Here is a 21,251-nt window from a genome sequence, read left to right on the forward strand (position 1 = left end):
CTCCAGGGCGGCGATGGCTGTGGAGGTTGTAGGACCCGGCTGTGAAAAGGGCCACACATATTGGTCTCTGTAGGACTGTCCCGGGGGCACTCCTGCGGTGGTCCTCGCTGTCCGCCTAACGGGTGCTAGTCTCTCTCCCCGATCAGTCACTCCACTCTCCGCCCCAGTCGGTAAGTCAGTCGAGGAGGTAAGGGGTTCAGACGCGTCAGTCAGGCGAGCAGGGGTAGGGATGTCTTCCACCTCTACATCCCCGGTATCGGTGTCTCCCACAGTATTAGTGACATCTGTCTCTCTAGGCATTATAGGAGGGGAGTCAGGCTGAGAACGACAGGGGCGCAACATGTTACGGTGCAGGGTGCGGAGGCTGCCGCTGTCTTCGCCTTGTACTTGGTAGACGGGGCCACCAGGGTACGGGTGTCCAATTATTCGATCAGCGTGGACCTGGTCCTGGATCTGCTGTTCCACCAGCCAGTAGACAGTTTCCATCCTTTGACGGTGTGCTTGTAGCCAGGAAGGATAGGTACCACAGGTGTCTTCATCAGGGTTAGACAGGTGTAGCTCATGGATGCCTTTGCCTGGGCGGCCAAAAAGGAGGGTGTAAGGCGTGTATCCGGTGACAGAATGGACTTGATTGTTATAGGCCCTCAGCAGTTCTGGGAGGAATCGAGGCCAGTTGGGCTTTTTGTCTTCTGCTAAGGTTTGGATCAGTTGTAAGAGGGTCCGGTTGAAACGTTCACAGGCGCCATTCCCTTGTGGATGACACGGGGTGGTCCTGGACTTCTTGATTCCATACATCTGCTGAAGTTCTTCAATGACTCGCCCTTCGAAACACGCCCCTTGATCAGAGTGCAGCCGCTCCGGACACCCGTAGACCCGAACGAAGTGTTGACAGATGGCCTGTGCAGCTGATTCGGCAGTCTGATCTTTGGTAGCAACAGCGACGGCGAATTTCGTGAAGTGGTCCACCATCACCAGACAGTACTGGTAGCCACTATTCGCCGTTCCAATCAACAGATAGTCCACCATCAACAACTCGAGGGGCCTGGATGTGCTAATAGTCTGGACGGGTGCATGCTGCTCAGTAGACTTGTGGAGTTCACATGTACGACATCTTAGGCAGACGTTTTCAACCAGCTTACGGAGTCCTGGGCAAAAAATGAATTGCTGGGTCCACCGGAGGGTCTTGTCTATGCCGAAGTGGCCGTTCCTTCTGTGGGCTTCAGCCACCATCTCATGGGCTAGCTGCACCGGGACAACAATCTGCAAACATTCTTCCAGCATATGGGATAAAAGGGCCCTGCAATACAAGACTCCATCCTTCACGATCAGCCGATCCCATTGGGCAAGTAGGGCAGAGGCCCTGGTTGATAGTCGGGCTCTTACTTCGGAGGGTGGTTTCTCTTGTGTCTTCACGTACTGTTTCAGTAAGACGTGTTCAGGGTCTCGATCTTGAAGCTTGGCCCATTCTTGTTGGGACAGGGGGGACCCCACTACGGCTTCGATCCCACCTACAGCATACTGGCGGCTATCTTCTATTTGTTTAGCTAGCCGGGCAAAGTTGGGCAGTTCATCTTCCTCCAACTCTTCATCCCGGTCCCCCACTGGCGGGGATGATGTCACTCTGGAAAGGCTGTCAGCATTCTGATTTTCCATCCCCGCTCTGTATTTAATTTTGTATTGGAATCTAGAGAGCCTTGCCATCCAGCGCTGTTCCATTGCCCCTAGTTTGGCATTTTCTAGGTGGGCAAGAGGATTGTTGTCTGTCACGACCAGCACCTCCGCCCCTGTCAGGTAGCCAGCAAATTTCTCCGTCATAGCCCAGGTCAGGGCCAGGAGTTCCAGGTGGAAAGAGCTGTTGTTGACGGGGTTCTTTTCGGTGTCACGGAGGGATCTACTGGCATAGGCTATTACGCGTTCCTTGTTATCTTGTACTTGGGAGAGGACCGCCCCGAGACCTTGAAGGCTGGCGTCGGTGTATAACTGGAACGGCAAGGTGTAGTCTGCAAATGCCAGAATAGGGGGTGATGTCAGAGCAGCTTGAAGCGCCCGGAAGGATTTTTCTTGGTCGGGCCCCCAGTTGATGCGTCGTCCTCTGGGACTGTTCGCGGTCCCTCGGAGGGTCTCATGCAGTGGTTCCGCAAGCCGGGCAAAGTCCTTGACAAATCGGCGGTAATAGCCCGCTAGCCCCAGGAAAGCCGGGACTTCTTTGATGGTAGTTGGCTGTGGCCACTCTTGGACAGCTGCTATCTTCTCTGGAGAGGGTTGGACACCTTCGGCCGACATCCGGTGCCCCAGGTAATCGATCTCCTGCTGGAATAGACGGCACTTGCTGGGCTTCAACTTCAGGCCGTGTTTCTTCAAGCGCTGGAACACTTTGCCAAGCTTGTGAAGATGATCCTCGAAGGTGGCGGAGTATACCACGATGTCGTCAAGGTATATCAGCATGAATTCGAAGTTGAAATCTCCCAGACAGCGTTCCATCAGTCTCTGAAAGGTCCCTGGTGCGTTACTCAAGCCGAATGGAATCCGGTCAAACTCGTACAGGCCCATGGGAAGGATGAAGGCGGTTTTTTCTCTGTCCTTCTCACTCATGGGGACCTGCCAATATCCACTGGCCAAGTCTAGAGACGAAAAATATTTGGCCTTTTTCAGGGCGGTCAGTGACTCTTCGATCCGGGGGAGTGGATAGGAGTCCCGGATCGTGCAAGCGTTCAGCCGACGGTAGTCTACGCAAAATCTCAGGGATCCATCTTTCTTTTTAACTATCACCACGGGTGCAGCCCATGGGCTCTGGCTCTCCCGCACCACTCCGGCGTGTAGCATAGATTCTAAGAGGCTTTTCACCTCCTGGTATTGTTGAGGTGGTATTTGTCGGTACCTCTCGCGAATAGGAGCAGCATCGCCCGTGGGAATCTCGTGTTGGATACTAGTGGTGTACCCGAAGTCGGTGTCATGCTTTGCAAAGGAGTCTTGGTGTTCTCGCAGTAGTTTCTCCACTTGAGACACTTCCTGTTTGGTGTACTGGGACGGGTCCAGTTGCACTTTTTCCAGTAGTTTTCGCCCAATGTCTTCATCATCTGCTTGAGCATTTATGGCTGAGACAGTTACCGTCCGGCCATCTTCTGTAGACGGGGTGAATTGTAAGGGTCCCATGGGGTTCACTTCTGTGGGTAGAGCATATACTCTGGCAAGTTGCGTGCCAGCCTCGAGAGCTACACCTACGTCTGCGGTGTTGTTTAGCCTGACAGGGACTCTTCCGTTCCTCACGACGGCTAGGGTGCGGGCGACTAGTGGGTTTAGCTTACCCCCACTTGGAGCCCTCGGCTCGATTAACACTTCAACTCCTTCAAGTTGTCGGTTGGTGTTAAGAGGCAGGGAAATGACTGTCTCTTTTTCAGCGGGCAAAGTAATCCGAGTACAGCGGGGCACTTTAATGGCTGCTAGGGGTAGTTGTTCCTTTGCCATCTGTTGAAGTCCAACGGTCCGGATTACGCGCTGGAACGCCAGACGAGTCGGTTTATGTTTGGTAACTTTCTGCCAGTACTTGGGCCCTTTTCTTGTCAACAGCATAAGATCCAGGTCTTTCAAGATATTCATTCCGATTATTACTGGGGTCTCGGAGCCGAAGCCTTCCTTGACAATGACGATTCCTCGTTTCCCTAGGTCTTGTCCACAGGCCTTCGTATCCATCCAGGCGACTCCGGTTACTGGAATGGGTAGGTTATTAGCCGCAATTATCTTAATGGTGGTATCTGGATCACAAGCAGTTCTTGGTTTGAGGTACTTTTCATAAAACTGTTCAGAGATCGTGGTCACTTGCGACGCAGTGTCCATCAATCCTTGCACCGCAACTCCCTCTAGAATAACTTCAAGTATAGGACTACTTGAGGCAAGAGTACTCCGTTGCTGGTTCTGTTTTTCTACACCCCGCTCTCTGTCCCCCCCTGCTGCTCGAACCTCAGCTGCAGGGGTGTCTAGTTTAACGGCGGCCATTGTGGTGAGACCTGGCGTGGTGGCTCTGCTTGTGGATGTAGCCGATATTCTGTTCGTCGTGGTAACTGATGGTTTGTTCGTTGAGGACAACGATTTGCCCTGTGGCGAGGGTCACCACATGACCAACACGGTCCCGCGGGACGGCTAGGTCGTATCCTTTGGTCTCTCTGTCGTTCTAGTGTTAACTGTGACACCTGTTGCTGTAAATCTGCTACCATCTGTTTCAGCTCCTCGGTGTCACTGTTGGGCTGTTTAATGTCTAATATGGATCTGCACGCAGCGCTCTGAGTCCCCACATCCATGACGGGTCCCCTAGAACGTTCTATGGCTTCCTGCTTGACTTCAGCAAAGGTGAGAGTCGGCATCATCCGAATCAAGTCCTGTAGCGTACGGTTAAGATACTGGTCTCTCAGCCCTATAACGAATTGGTCTCTCAGTACCAGGTCACGAGGAGCTATAGTAGCCAGTTGTTCCCCTCTTGCACAGACTTGTTCAAGGAGTACCTGAAGGGCATTTGCATATTGGGGAATGTCCTCCCATTCAAGCTGTGTCCGTCTGAAGAACAGGTATCGCAGTGTTCCCTGGTACGTAGTAGGTCCATAGGTCTTTTCCAGCACCCGCACCAAATCCTCCAACACACGCTGCTCCCTGACCGTCTCCAGTCTGACTGTCGTCCATGCCTCCCCCTCTAGCGTCAGTACCGCCATTTCTGCCAAGGTCTTAGGGTCAATATTATACATTTCTCCCAGTATCCGCACTTGTTCCGCCCACTCTGGTACAGGGTAGTTTCGCCCGCCAAATTTCCTGACCTGGTTTACAATGGTCACCGGCGGCGGTTTCTGACTGTATACTGGGCCTGGGTGGGAATCCTGCTGGGCACAGATCCTGCCGACTACGCCAGATGAAGTGTCCGAGGGCAAGGCCGCCCATGCATATCCATGATCTGGCCCAGCAAAACTTCCACACTCAGATTCCATCTTAACAAACGTATCTTTACTGTTATACATTTTCATTAACACAGCAGAACACAATAATAGACAGTACGAAATATGCTTATTCACAGAAATAACGTGTAATAACAAACTATCCCTCACTGTCCCTATCCACACGTTACCAGTTCCTTTGCTCCAAGAGGTTATCTTCCCACGTCACAGGCCTGTCTGTCACTGCAGGGAGACGTTCCAGCCGAGGAGAAAACAACAGGGAGTAAACAAAACTCTGTCTCTCAGGTCCAGACTGTAGTCCTTGGGGTTCAGCAGATAAGGGTGGAATGTTCGGCCTCTCAACAGAGGACCCGCTAACAGTTCATGAGCTCCAGGATCTGTGAAGATGTCACCGCTGAGTGCTCTGCAGTGTGGGAGCTGGGAACAATCTGGATTTCAGTTTCCAAGAGAGAGAGATCCTCCAGGCAATCCTCTATATCGCATCAACAGGAGGAGGTCAGCACACACAGACTTCTCTCTGCACCAACTGGTTTCCCGGGCTCTTCTTCCTCTCCCTCTCCTTCCTGGTCACATGACATAACAGGGGGGAGTCTAGCCAATACAGTTTGTTTCTCTGTAATCATATTCGGCATAGGTATAACTTCTGGCCACACGGGGGCAGTGTCTGTCACAGATTCTATGTCAATGAGAACAGTCACAGCCGGCCAGCTCATTACATTATAATGTTTTGTTCTGATATTATATGTGCTCCATCATGTAATATTTGCTGTCTGGGGAGGCCGGAGATGGGGGTCGGGGGCTTTTGATACTTACCACCTGGGTCTTTTATGAGTATTAGTATAAGGAGCCGCATACAGTAACCAAGAGCTGCATCACATTTACAGCACCACTTAAGCATTATTTTTTATTTCATTGCTGGAGCGGTGCTGATAATCCACGTCCCCTGCCCTCTGTCTGATACCTTCTGGCGTTTTCATCTGTTTCTGTCTCCGCTCGGCTCCGTCTCCTGCAGTTTGTGACCTGTCCGCGCCGGCTCCAGTGTTTTATGGAGCAGCGCAGAGGTCACTAATCAGTGTGAGTCTGTGGGAGCCTCGTTCTGGCCACTCTCTCACTCTCAGGCTATGTGCACACGGTGCGGATCCGCAGCAGTTTTCCATGCGTTGTACAGTACCATGTAAACCTATGGAAAACCAAATCCGCAGTGCACATAGTGTTGAAAATACCGCACGGAAACGCTGCATTGTATTTTCTGCAGCATGTCAATTCTTTGTGCGGATTCCGCAGCGTTTACACCTGCTCCTGTATAGGAATCCGCAGGTGTAAAAACGCAGGCAAAATCCTCACAAAAAGCAGGAAATCCGCCGTAAATACGCATGTAAAACGCAGCACATTTTACCTGTGGATTTTTCAAAAACGGTGCGGAAAAATCCGCACACGAATCCGCAACGTGGGCACATAGCCTCATAGTCTCACATTGAGCACTTGTGACATAGCTTCTAACTTCTGGCCAGTCAGAAGCTGCGCTCACAAGTTTGAGCAGCGGCACTGCAGCAGTGCCACAAAATAGTGAATACGCCGGAGGATGAGTAAATGACTGGGAATGGGGACCTGCGCTTAAAACACCACTCCAGCGGTGGAAAAAAACCCTGCTAGAGTGGTGCTTTAATAATTTAATAATAAGCAATTTAATACTATAAAGTTGATAAAGGTTTGGAATAAATGTCTGCAGTCACTTTATGTGACTGCAGACTGCCAAATCATGACAGGGAGCTGTGGGCCCATCATACTGTGTATAAGGGAGGTGTGGGCCCATCATAATGTGTATAAGGGAGCTGCGGGCCCATCACACTGTGTATAAGGGAGCTGTGGGCCCATCATACTGTGTATAAGGGAGCTGTGGGCCCATCATAATGTGTATAAGGGAGCTGTGGGCCCATCATACTGTGTATAAGGGAGCCGTGGGCCCATCATACTGTGTATAAGGGAGCTGTGGGTCCATCATACTGTGTATAAGGGAGCTGCGGGCCCATCATACTGTGTATAAGGGAGCTGCGGTCCCATCACACTGTGTATAAGGGAGCTGTGGGCCCATCATACTGTATATAAGGGAGCTGCGGGCCCATCATACTGTGTATAAGGGAGCTGCGGGCCCATCATACTGTGTATAAGGGAGCTGCGGGCCCATCATACTGTGTATAAGGGAGCTGCGGGCCCATCATACTGTGTATAAGGGAGCTGCGGGCCCATTATACTGTGTATAAGGGAGCTGCGAACCCACCATACTGTGTATAAGGGAGCTGCGGGCCCATCAGACAGTGTATAAGGAAGCTGCGGGCCCATCATACTGTGTATAAGAGAGTTGCGGGCCCATCATACTGTGTATAAGGGAGCTGCGAACCCACCATACTGTGTATAAGGGAGCTGCGGGCCCATCATACTGTGTATAAGGGAGCTGCGAACCCACCATACTGTGTATAAGGGAACTGCGGGCTCATCATACTGTGTATAAGAGAGCTGTGGCCACATCATACTGTGTATACGGGAGCTGTGACGGCATATTGTGCATATAGGAGCTGTTGTCCCATTATACTGTATATAGGGGAGCTCTGGGGGGCATTCTACTTTCTATAGTGCAGTTCTGTCAGCATTATACTGTGTATAGGGGAGCATTGGGCTCATACTATCTATAGGGGAGCAGTGGGATCATACTGTGTAGAGGGGAGCAGTGGGAACATCATACTGTGTAGAGGGGAGCAGTGGGAACATCATACGGTGTATAGGGGAGTTATAGAATCATCATACTGTGTATAGGGGAGCTGTGGGGGCCTTAGACTGTGTATAGGGAAGCTTTGAGCTCACCATACTGTGTATAATGGAGCAGTACATGGGGGAACTTAGGGGACATTATTAAATGTTAAGTGGGCACTTAAGCATTATTGTATTGTTATAGGGGCACTCAGAGTATTGTGACCATCAAAGTTGCATATGGTCACAATATGGCGGTAAAATCAATGTTCGTTTTTGTATATAGATTTATTTTCAATAACAGAGCGGTCATATTCTGAGGTTCCCCTATATTCACAATTAGAGTGCGCTACCGAAGCTGTAATTCTCTCGTGCCCCCCCCTCTGTTCTCTCGTGCCCCCCCTCTGTTCTCTTGTGCCCCCCCCTCTATTCTCTCGTCCCCCCCCTCTGTTCTCTCGTCCCCCCCCCCCTCTGTTCTCTCGTCCCCCCCCCTCTGTTCTCCTATGCCCCTGGTATTATGCGCTTGTCACTGTCACTAGAATATAGCAGTGATGCCAGCAGGGTAAATCCCAGGTCATAAATTGCTTCCTTAATATGACAATGGTACCAGTCCCCCCTGGCTGCCTGCTGTGTGCCCTCTTTGGTACACACCAGGTAAGCACAGGAGCTGCAGGCAGCAGGAGACTCTGCGACCATGAAGGTAAATAGAAGAGGATGTGTTATGTTTGTATTGTATCCTGCCTGGCATTAAAGGGGTTGTCTGAGATGGGGAAATATACAGTATATACATACTAGTTTATTTAAAATAAATCCTACACAGAGAGATATTGCCCTCCTGTCACCCCCGGGAATTCAGCCACAGACCTCTCTGGTGGTGGACAGCGGTTCTGGAAGTGATGACTGCACCATCTGGATGTCACAGAACAGATAAAACCTGTGATTAGCTGCAGCGGTCAGGTGACTGTGAGGCTATGTGCACACGTATTTTTGAGGGCTGCGGATTTTTCCGCAGAGGATTTCAGAAATCCGCAGGTAAAAGGCACTGCGTTTTACCGCGGATTTACTGTGTTTTTTTTTTTTTGCGTATTTTGTGCGGTTTTACACCTGCAGATTCCTATTATGGAGCAGGTGTAAACCGCTGCAGAAACCGCACAAAGAATTGACATGCTGCGGAATGTAAACCGCAGCGTTTCCGCACGATTTTTCCGCAGCATGTGCACTGCGGATTCCGTCTTCCATAGGTTTAGATTGTACTGTAAACGCATGGGAAACCGCTGCGGACCCACAGCGGCGGATCCGCAATGTGTGCACATAGCCTTAGACGCTTCTCTGAAGGGGGGCCTGTGCCAGTCACCTGACAGTTGTGGGCTTTAATTTTCTCTTATTTTGCCAAATTTTCAAAAGAGTAAGGGATGGTCTTAAAAAATAAAATTGAAAACCCCCTATTACATTATTTAGTGATTCTCATTCGTGTCGGTGTTCCCCTCTGGTACCAAAAGTGATGTCGACCTGTGCATTATTTACATGACCGCTGCAGCCAATCACTGACCTCACAGTCATTTGCTGTACATAATAGTACGACCACTGCAGCCTGTGATTAGTGGGGGTCAAATGGTGAAGGCCCCTGCAATCGTTATTATTTATCGTACATCTGGATACAGATCTACAGTACGTAGCAATTAAAGGGGTGTTCAGGGCTGTAGACATATTTCTGCACTCTGTGACTTCAAACTACTGAATGCATGTAAAGAGTAAATGTAATGTAAATTGAAAGTAAGTAAAGAGTAAACCAGATTTATTTATACTGATTTTACTATGGGGGGGGGGGTGGCGCCGTTTTGCAGTTCGCCTCAGGCAGCATAGAGGCTAGGTTCACCCCGGAGTACATGTACCGCTAAAGATCTACCTTGGGAGGGTTTTTATCTTCCAGAACACTGAATGGAGAGGACTTCATCCAAAGATATGTAAAAATGATCTCGTTGAACGTCGTGACAGGCTCGTTACTCTGCATTTAATATCAATGATAAGGATTAATGGCCGAAGCTTAGAAGTCATAGTGCGCATATGTTACCACCAGGACTGGTCTTTAATCAGCTCACCGCCACAGCACAACATCTGGATCCAAGATATGTAGTAAATAATGGACACGGACATCTTCGGGGACTTTTTTACTTTGATGCCTTTTTTTTACCTTCTATCAAATCATTTATAACCACAAACCACATCAAAGTTGAGCTGAACTTTAATGTTGTCATAAATCAACTGAAAGTCTAAAAATAAAATACATAGATAAAAAAGTGTCAGAAGGAACTGTTTTACTGCAGAAAATTATCTATCAGTGGCATACTGCTGCAGCCCATGTGGTCACTCTTGGGTTTGTGAGCAGAGATTGGTGAATCTTTCAAGGTTCGGCTCGTTTCGCCGAACGTTTAGACCTTTGACGAACCGTTCGACGAATGTACCAGAACACATTAGATTAAATGGGAGGCCAAACCAAGCGTATATACAACACCTTAAGGGATGACAAAAAGCTTCCCAAACAGATAAAATTAGGGGCATAGATCATGAAAAGTGGCATCAATTGACCCACAGTACAAATTTGCCCAGAATTTACAGCTTAGAATTGAAGTTTCAATAAGGACCTGGTGGTTAAGGGAGCCCTGATACCTCATGCAACATCTCCAGATAAAAAATATATTCCAGCCAAACCCAGATGGCATAAACATCAGTTTCAAACAGTAATATTGGTAGAAAAATGTAAAGAAAGTAACACAGGTAGATGACTGATCAATTGACCTAAAACATTTTATAATGGCACAGCAGCAGTCAGCCATGGGTCATGCATGAGGTATCAGAGTCTGGGACAGCATTCACAGCTTTGAATTGAAGTTTCAGCTTTTTCAATTAAGACATGGTGGCAAGGGAGTGGTGTAAGCCTTCTTTTTGGGAGACCTGATACATCATGCAACACCTCAATTTTTTTCAACAAATTGGAGATGGTGGTATTCAAGCTCTTAGCTTTGGTATGTGTGGGACAAAACATTCTTTTACGTGATGTGGAAGGTCGTCTCACTTAGCTGCTCCTCGAGGTATACGCAGGACCATGTTTGGTTAAAGTCTCTGGGTGGTTTATTACTTCATAAACCAAAAACTCAAACTAGTAACAGAAAAACAGCCTTTCTGACTCAAAAGAAAGTAAACAGGTCATGCACAGTCTTGCCCAGTACTTCTGGGATATCACATGTGGCAGCTCTCTCAGGAGCTTCAGTATGGAGGCTTCCTCTCCTCTACACAACACAGACAGAGAAAAAAAACTAACTGGACATATAACTCCCTCCAGCCACACCCTGGAGGTGGAGATATGGTGGGTAGGCGTCCCGACCATCTTTGACCTACCCACCATGAAAGCCAGGCCCATATAGTGACTGAATGCTTATGGCTTTCACATCACGTAAGAAAGCAACCTTTGTGACACATATCTCCCCTTATGTACAGCACCAGTGACCCTGTCACAGTGACCACAACAGTGGGACCAGGGGCTGGCTGCTGTGCTTAAAGAGGGAGGAATACAGAGAACAGGTCAAACTGCTGGACTGTGAGTGAGGTGTAGGCAGAGATGTTATGGTAGATTGATAAATATGTGTTGTGCTAGGTGACACAAAGTCATGTCTACTTTTCATAACAGCTGATCGGCTTTCATTCACTCCAACTGTAGGAGTTGTAAACAAGTGTAGTTTCTGCAGCCGAAGACCTGTGTGAGAAGATTTGGCTTGATGACGGAGGAGAAACAAGCAGCAGATGGGGTTAGTGAGATGGGTAGTAGTTGGCGAGGCCGCATTTTAGCTCAGTGAGATTCCCACACTAAGGCATGTTCATCTCGTATGTGCTGGTTCATGCATGTAGTTGTCAAATTATTGCAATTTTTTTGTCTCTACTGAGGTTTTTTACAAATTTGAAAGATAACATGTGTTGGCTCATCCTTTGCAGTCTCAAAAAAGGCCCATGCTAGGCAACCCTTGCCACCTCTGCAAACTGCACACTTGCAACTAGTGCTGGTCACAGCCAGAGTTGGGGCTGAGGATGCAGTGCTAGTCATGGTTGCATCAATTTGTGTCTGCGTGGGAAGCCGCAATGTAACTTCCTCATCTTCCTCCTCCTGTACCCCCTCTGCTGAGCTATTCAGCTACATATCTTTGGGTTCACACCAAATTAGTTCTACAACCTCATCGTCATCCTTCCTGTTCTCACATTCCTCACCCTGAGAGTCACCCTCCTCTTCCTGCCCTGTCACTACAGTACAGTCCATGTGTCCCTCTGGTATCTGAGTCTCATCAAGATCACCTCCATTGGTTAATGTCTGGTGAGGAGGGTCTGGATTCTGCTCGGACTATACTTTGTCCGGCCCTGGTTCCAACATGAAAAAATTTTGGTTTCGTCCTCTGGATTCTGTGATTCTTTGGAGCAGATCTCTGATGCCCATGGAATAGAATGTGTGAATAGTTGATTGGAGTGCCACCTCTGAGGATTGTACTGTGTGTGATGTTAAGGTGGAGAAAGAGGAGAGGCCACTTGATGCAGCACTTGCCAACCACTGTAGCACATGATCTTTCTGAGCCTCATCTACAAGGCGTACCGCTGTGCGGCTGCCAAAGAAAGGGAGTAGGGAGTAGAGTAGCCAGTCAGTAACAGATGTTGTCATTGGTTATTGGATAGGACGAGACGGTGTTTGTTCAGTTGAGCTTTCATTCACATTAACACCTAACCCACATACATGTTGAACACCAAGCCTATCCCCACTTCCACCACAACCTCCATTTTTCCGACTCATGTTTCATGTACACTTCCCCTCTTGTCACCTGCTGATTCACAACCTTAGGCCCAGATCTGTCAGTCACCTCAGTCACCTGTCACTAAATGAACAATCACTATTTATTTTCTCAGATAGTGTGCCTGAACAACACTGTTATACCTAATGATTTTTTGGGTGGAAATCTGGCCTTCTGATCTGCCACTGAAACACAGTCTTATCACAAATGAATTGGATTAGCAAATGGTGAATCTGGAGACGCCACAAAGTTTTTGCACAATCTAGTTTGATGCTGGAAGATTGATTTCATACAGGACAGGATTCTATCTATTTCACTGACAAGTTCACTTTCCTCAGCAGCACTAGAGCAGGAGCGACCTCTCTGCACTGTGACACTGAGACAATGGCCCCAGCAAACAAGATGTCTGCTTTTTATATGGCCACAGACATGTGATTTCAGCAATCAATCACGGAAGACCTTGTGTCATGACGTTGTGGATGGCATCTGCGCCCTGATTGGCTGCCGAAATGAACACATAAAGTTAAGGGGAAAAACGCTCCTGTAACCTCTTCACACCCCCTCCCATCATCAACCACGTCCCCCTGTACCCTCTGCTCATCACCATTATCTCAGCCAAAGTAATAACAAAAGCATTAGTGTAACCGAGATGATTTACCGAACTGTGACCGAATTTTGACAACTTTGAGTAAAAATGCGCGAGAAAGAGAACATGAATCCGAAAGTGCTACGTTTATACCAAATTTCAAATTGGAAAAAGTTTTCCAAACAAGTTCGCTCATCTCTATTTGTGAGCCCTGCATGACACTTCCATGGGAATCGTCTTAGCACCGCAGGCGTGATGACATCACTGTATTGCATCCACCGTGCAAATCTTCAAACTGCACACAGTAGAGACTGGAGCAGTGGGGGAATGGGGAAAAGTATTTTTTTTTTATCAAGGAGTACTTTCCGGAGGCCATCATATCATTAGGAAGGCCTTGCGAGGGCCATTATACTTTTTGGGGGGCCCTCATACTATTTGGAGGGCTATGTGGGGCCATTATACTATTTGAAGGGCTACTGTATGTGGGGGCCATTAAACTATATGGAGGGCTATGTGGGGGCCATTAAACTATATGGAGGGCTATGTGGGGGCCATTAAACTGCTTGAAGGGTTGTGAGGGCCTCTATACTGTATGGAAGGCGGTATGGGGGCTATCATATTGTGTTGGGGTCACTATGGAAGGTATAATACTTTGCTGGTAGGAGAAGTACTGTAGGGTCACCATACTCATAATGTGCATGTGGAAGGAACTGTGGAGGAACTCACTGTGGAGTTATCTTACTGTTTTTGGGGAGCACTTTTTTGGCATCATACTTTATGGGGGACTTCTATCTATCTATCTATCTATCTATCTATCTATCTATCTATCTATCTATCTATCTATCTATCTATCTATGTATTATCTATCCACCTATCTATTATCTATCTATTATATATCATCTACTATATTTATCTATTATATTCTATTATCTATCTATTTAATCTATTATCTATCTATCTATTATCTATCTATTCATATAGATGGAGTCCTGACTATCCTTGCTGACATTGTATTTTTGTGACATAATCTTTCATGAAACAATCATTTGATTTAATATTCTAATTAACAGATGTGTCCATTTATCACACCGTTGTGATCTCTGATGTGATATGTGCAGATAGCTGTCTGATTAATCCATGGTTTTTCCTCCACAAATCTTGCAAATGTAAAACCCCAGATCAATGTACGGCATCTCCGTGCCTCAGTGATGTGCAGACAGTAAGAGAACACTTCTACTATTTCTTCTTTAATTACTCTTCTAGAAAGAACGGGAGTTGCCAGGCCAAGTCCATCGTTCAATAAAATTGATGAGTATGAAGATAAGTGAGTTTTCACAGTCTTATAGCATTGACGTAAGTGTAGTATCTTAACAAGAACCAAAAATTAACTTAAAGCGGAATTCTCCCTTACTACTGTCGTCTCAACAAACTTTTCCTTCATCAATAATGCAGGTAATCGTGAGAAACTTTATTGTATCTCGTTAGAGAAATATGCTTGTTCTGCACTTATAAGCCACTTCTTCTTCCCCTGCTGTATAAACTCATCATTCACTATAAAAAAAAACCTTCTACAATCTATCTTGGTCAAAACAAGATGGACTGCCATCAGATTACAGCTGCTTATTGATGTCTATGGAGAAGATGGGGTGAGGGAGGAGAAGAGAGAGAGAGAAACAGAGTGGCACAGACACACAAACCTATGCTGCTTCCCATTAAGTGGTTATTGATGCTGAATTCACAGCTACTCTGCTCAGTACAGATGTATAATGTTCTCCATGCTGTTGCTTTCTAGTGAATATTTTATCTTGCGGAAGAGTTGGATTCACAGCTACACTCCTTATTGCTTACAATATAATCTGCTCCATTCCTCTGCTTTCAAGTAACTGTTTTATCTCATGCAAGAGCTGACTCACAGCTACACATATTCTTAATGCTTAAAATAAAATCCATCCTGTTACTTTCAATTAACTGTTTCATCTTATCTATGAGCTGGATTCACAACTGCACTGCTTCAAACTGCTGTGTTTTATCATCTTTCCTGCTACTTTCAAGTGACTGTTTTATTTCACCCGAGAGCTGGATTCACATCTACACTGCTTCTTACTGCTGTGTTATATCCCGCTGCTTTTAAGCAACAGTTTAATTTCATCCAGGAGCTGAATTTACAGCAAAACTGTGTAAGTACTGTTATATTATATCCTCCATTCCACTGCTTTAAAATAACTGCTCTGGATTCATTATCAATTATACTGTAACAGTATCAAATATACTGCTCAGTCCTCTTGTGTAATGTGCATTATGCTGTTGCTTTCTAGTAAGCTTTTTATAGAACTTGAATGCTGGATTCACATCTCTACTGCTCAGTATTCTTATTCTTATTATTTATTGTTATAGCGCCATTTATTCCATGGCGCTTTACATGTGAGGAGGGGTGTACATAATAAAAACAGGTACAATAATCTTAAACAATACAAGTCATAACTGGTACAGGAGGAGAGAGGACCCTGCCCGCGAGGGCTCACAATCTACAAGGGATGGGTGAGGATACAGTAGGTGAGGGTAGAGCTGGTCATGAAGCGGTTTGGTCGTTCGGTGGTTACTGCAGGTTGTAGACTTGTCGGAAGAGGTGGGTCTTCAGATTCTTTTTGAAGGTATTTGAAGTATTGCAGTATAATGTCCGCTATGCTGCTTCTGAGCTGAAATCTTCCATGTATGTGTTTGCTACCAGCCCTCGCAGTAGTATAGCAGAAGTGCATCACACAGCAGGGCAAGATGATGAAAATAATTACTTCAGAGCCATTGTAGCATCATCTAGTAATCATTTTGACTCGTGTTTTTTATGAGTATAGAAAACCCCTTTAACCCTGCTGTTCTGTTTATATTGACTATGCACTGTACTGTATGGGTCAATATGACCTGATAAAGACTTTTAGCTACATTAAGCATGTTATTTCAATACCAGTTGCATTATTTAACTGTATGTGAACACGCTCGGTCAAAAATAAATGAAAATGAAAACTTCAGTTTGCTTTATTTTCTTTAGAAAAAGAGTTGTATTTGTTCAGTTATTGCTACATTCTTACATTCTGAGCAGAAATAGCTCACATGTGCTTTACATACAGTAAATACTTATGATGACTAGAACATGTAATATTTGTTTTATCACAGGAAGATGGAGAAATGCGGCATCTTTTCCATTTTTAGTGTTTCTCCAGTGCTGGTGGGTTTGCGTTGTTGAGCTGCTGGATACGGGTTACTATGGCTGCTGCTCCGTCACTTTTGGATTTTTTTATGACAAATGACTTTTCTATTTCTTTTTTGTTTATTTGTTTTGTTTATTGGTGTTCCGATCGGGGTTTATTTCACACCATAAAACAAATACATTGTATGCAGATACATCAACAATATTATAAAATAAAACCATTGGCCACCAATTGGTTTTGCCACGTCGTCTCGTGTACGTAGCTATTAGTTGATTTCGTGTATCAACTGCCCCTTTGGCGGAATTATAATCTAATATCATCTGTGGCTTTTTGTCCTCTCAACTACTTTCTTTCTTTGTTCTCATCAGAAGGACCTGTTTGTTTTTTTGGGGAATGTAAGAAGCCACTGTTGTAAAGTGAAACGTTGAACTCTATAAACATCTTTTACCGAGGATACATTGCTGCAGTTCCGGCTTTTTCTTACAGTGCTCAGCATTGTCAATTTTCGTTTTAACAACAGCTGCCCCAGTTTGTGTGATGTAAAAAAAAATTGTCACTTGTCACATTTTGTCCTCTTAGTCCAAATCCGAAATGACTCGCATTCCCTGATTGTTTCCAGGTATTTTTCCTGTATATAACATATGAACTGCTGCTGCCACAAAGTGTCCATATCTTGATTCCGTACTTTGCTGGCTTACTCGGCATACATCCTTTGGAATCTTCTGTCTTGGAATTCCACGAGTTGTTCATCCACACAGACCTTTTCATCATATACATTTGGAAGAATCTCTATTTATTCATCCCAGCTCGTTATTGGAGATTATCTGATGTTAGCACAGGACGGTTTTACTGAAGGCTGCAAGTTCCATATCACATCGGACTCGTTATCTGGGTATCGCGCCTCATCAGATTCAACATCAGAAATCTCGTAATCACTTTCCCTGCGACTTACGTGATCCTCATCTTCAGACACTTTCTCCAGAATCTGAGGAGTGGGAAACTTTTCCAATTCGGCTTCACTCAATAAACATCTTCGCCACATTTTTATCCAAGGTTTCAAATAATGGGCGCTCATGACTTTCAAGGTGTAAAATAATCGTTACGGAATAAGATAACACTAAATAAATAAACAATGATAATAATTAAATTGCGGCAAACACTAAGGCTTCTTTCACACTAGCATCGTACTCGGCCCGTCGCAGAGCGTCGGGCCGACGTACTGACGCTAGCTGTGAATGCGCCGCACAACGGGAGCAGCGGATGCTGTTTTTCCAGTGCATCCGCTGCCCCATTGTGAGGTGCGGGGAGGTGGGGGCGAAGTTCCGGCCGCGCATGCGCGGTCGGAAATGGCGGACCGTCAGCAGCAAAAAGCGTTACATGGAACGTTTTTTGCAGCCGACGGTCCGCCACAACACGGCGCAACCATCACACGACGGTTGCGACGTGTGGCAATGCGTCGCACATGCGTCGCTAATGTTAGTCAATGGTGAAAAAACGCATCCTGCAAGCACTTTTGCAGGATGCGTTTTTTCGCCAAAACGACGCATTGCGACGTATTGCAAAAAACGCTAGTGTGAAAGTACCCTAACCGGTACAGCAACAATAAAAGCTTATATACTACAGCGAAACAGATCTGCACAGACCGATACTCAAAGCTCATCCATCTGCGGTAATTTGCAAATGTATCAAGCGCACGGACCGGCAGGAACTGGAGGAATCCTTAGACAATAGTACATGCAATAAATAATCCACAATGATGCTATAAGTCATAGAATGATAGAATCCTAGAATGTTAGAGTTCAAAGGGACCTCCAAGTTCAATGCAGGAGTCACTAAATCATCCCAGACAGATGTCTCTCCAGCCTCTGTTTGAAGACTTCCATTGAAGGAGAACTCACCACCTCGTGGCCGCATGTACCACTTATTGATCACCCTCACTGTCATAAAGTTTTTTTCTAATATCTAATCTGTATCTTCTCTCTTTCAGTTTCATCCCATTGCTCTTCGCGTTTCCATGTGCAAATGAGAATAATGATGATCCTCTGTTATTCCTCTTGGAAATATGTAAATAAATTGACACCTGCATTGAAAAAAATGGCATCTAACTCTGAAAGTTCAGGGAAACACCTGTAATGTTAAGACCCAGCTGTTCCATATTTCCAGGAGGGATAATGGAGGAACCGCACAGTTCAGATGTATGATAAAGAAGCTCCAAAGTTGCTTTTGGGATGTTGTCCCCTGCGAACAGTGGTCGACCTGGAGCTGCGATTATGAACCCGGTGATTTACAAGCACCATGAAACCATGATGTCCTGACACAAGTGTAAAGGTCGGCCAGGGCCGTAGTCGTGGCTGAGCTTATCGGCCTTTACATAAAAATCTTGTTTCCCTGGTAGCTTACTTGCCTCTCCATTTTCTGCGCTGGCAGGACTTTTCCTCTGTTCCTGTAGGTCTTCTCCAGTCGCTTGTGAATAAACACAGACACAGTCCAGGTACAACTCAAAACGCAAAACTTTACTCTCACTTCTTCACAGCACATCCAGATTCGTTACATCGTTAACATCAGATTTCACATTATACGGCACTTCAGCTTTCCCTTCACTCCTTTCCTTGTCTCACAGCTCGAGACCAGGTCCTACCATATTACATGGTATCGCACAGCATCCTCCCTGTCCAGATTTTCAACATTTAAGAATTCCCTCAGCCGTTTCGCACCGGTTCTGATGGCATTAGCCCATGCTATCATCTGCCACATGGTGAGCGACCTGTCCGTCTTTTCTGCCGTGTCCTTTCACTCTCTCTTTAACTCCTAAAGCTGCTGATGCTAGAGTTGCTGGGGCTATGCTAGTTCCCTGGTATTGGATGTCTGGGCTCTTTGCTTAAACACAACATTGAGGGATTTCTATGCTGCTCGGGTTAACAGCCCACCCGAGCTCTATGGGCGCCCAGGCCCTTCTGACACTGTACAGGAAGCTACCTTCCCCTAACTACAGTGACCCCTCCTACAGTTAACTATTCATAGTACTATATCTGAAACTATACTGTACCCCATCTTGTGGCAAAACTCGGGTACTGCACTTCCCTTTTGAAACAATACCCATAGAAATGCTTCATACACAACAGAGAGTATTCACAGTAACAATCACATGAAAAACATTGCAGAGAACTATACATAGAGTATGTTACACATAGCAGCCTACGGGAAAGTCACATTAAGAATATCACATTTACGGATCAGTGAAATAACTTTAACTGGAACGTGAAAAGGGAATATACATATCCGTTCATTCAACCTCCTTACACAAGGCGGGGACACAGAATTCCCATGATGTGTAGGAAAGCCATGGACCAATGCTCGGGATTGTGAGAATGCAGCAATGAGTGTTAGACTAAGTTCACATGTTGTGTTTTTTGTTCCAAAACCTGATTCTATAGAATATAATTTTTTTTGCAACCCCAAAACTTTATCAGCATACACAATTGACAAATCTAGCATGCCAAAAACACCGCAAAAAACACAAGAAAACACTGAAAAAACTCCTAGTGTGAACTTACACTAACAATGTTGTAGGGAGGAAGCTAAATACCAGGTCATGCCGCAGTGGGCACCTTGTAGTGCAGTGTTTGTTACCAGCCTGGGTCACATAATTCCAAGTTCTGTATTTAAAGGGACAATGTTATTGCAGAAACTCGTGCTATGGCTGCGTACGTCTCAGCATAACAATAAAAATGATACCTGTCTTCTCATTGTCCGATGTTCCACCTCTAAGAAATCAAGCTTTGCACTCATGAGCAAGTCACTCTGGAAGTACCTCGGAGGCGTGTCTATGTGCTCAGTGCTTTGACACGCCCCCTATGCAATTTTAGGCCAATTTGCATGTGGCTTCAAAGCTCAATTTCTCAGCAATGCCACATGCGATTAGTACATGGCAGGTATCATTTTTATCGCGGCACCATGCCCTATTCAGCCGTTCCACTAGTTTATCATCTTGATCCCTTTTTAAAAATGTTGATTTTTTTTCCTCTCTTGAGTTTTTGGAAAATCAATTATTTATTTGCATCCCCAGCCCCTGTCTCTCTGCAGGACATCCTTGGCTCACGTCCTCTTCACGTTTTCTCCCCCCTCTATCTGTAGTCACCGTGCTCATGTGGCTCGGTCTGGGCCGGCTTCCAATCTCTCTTACCGATTGTTTTATCATCATTTTGGCTGATTCCGGAGATGTGAACACGGGAAGCGATTAAAGGAAAAAAATAATCTTGCCTTTGTTTTCAATGCTGTGATCGTGTCTGGTGCCTGACGGAGCAGTTAAAGGGACGATCGGCTGACGTCTCATCGGGAAAGTGACACTGCCGCATTCAATTTGTGGATGTGTTCAGAGCTAAGAACGTGACCGAAAAAAAAGTAACGGGAACGGATTCAGTTGCAATGCGAAAATATATATATATGTGATTAACCCTTTGAGGACACAGGCAATCCGTGTGTTTTTTTATCCTCCTAGATGCAATTTTAGTAACAGTTGTGAAAGTTATCGCTACTATGACTCTGACATTGACCCTGATCTTTTTTATTATTTTTGACTCTTAAAGGGAATTTTGAACTAGCTTGATTCCAAGGCCGGGTCACTGACCGGGCTTCTTGCTAGTTTTGATAAAGCACAGTACTATCTGCTGCAGCTTTGTTGGTCCTCTCAGTAATCATCCCCTGCTTTGTAGGCCTCCATATTCTTGAGCTCCAGCTATCCTCATCTCGTGGAGATAATTGGTTTCTTTCTGGCTATGCACAGTGCTGGTAGAAATGTGTCAATCAGTTGCATGGGTAGATTCAGACAGGTTGTCATTAAGAGGACTAACAGATCTGCAGCAAAACCACAGCACTGAGTTTTTGGGGCATAAATTGAGTGGAAACTTGGCAGAAACTTTCCAAATCCTCCTCAAAACACCTAAAAAAGAACTTG

This window comes from Ranitomeya variabilis, chromosome 3 (genome assembly GCF_051348905.1).
Source record: "Ranitomeya variabilis isolate aRanVar5 chromosome 3, aRanVar5.hap1, whole genome shotgun sequence".
Lineage (NCBI taxonomy): Eukaryota > Metazoa > Chordata > Amphibia > Anura > Dendrobatidae > Ranitomeya > Ranitomeya variabilis.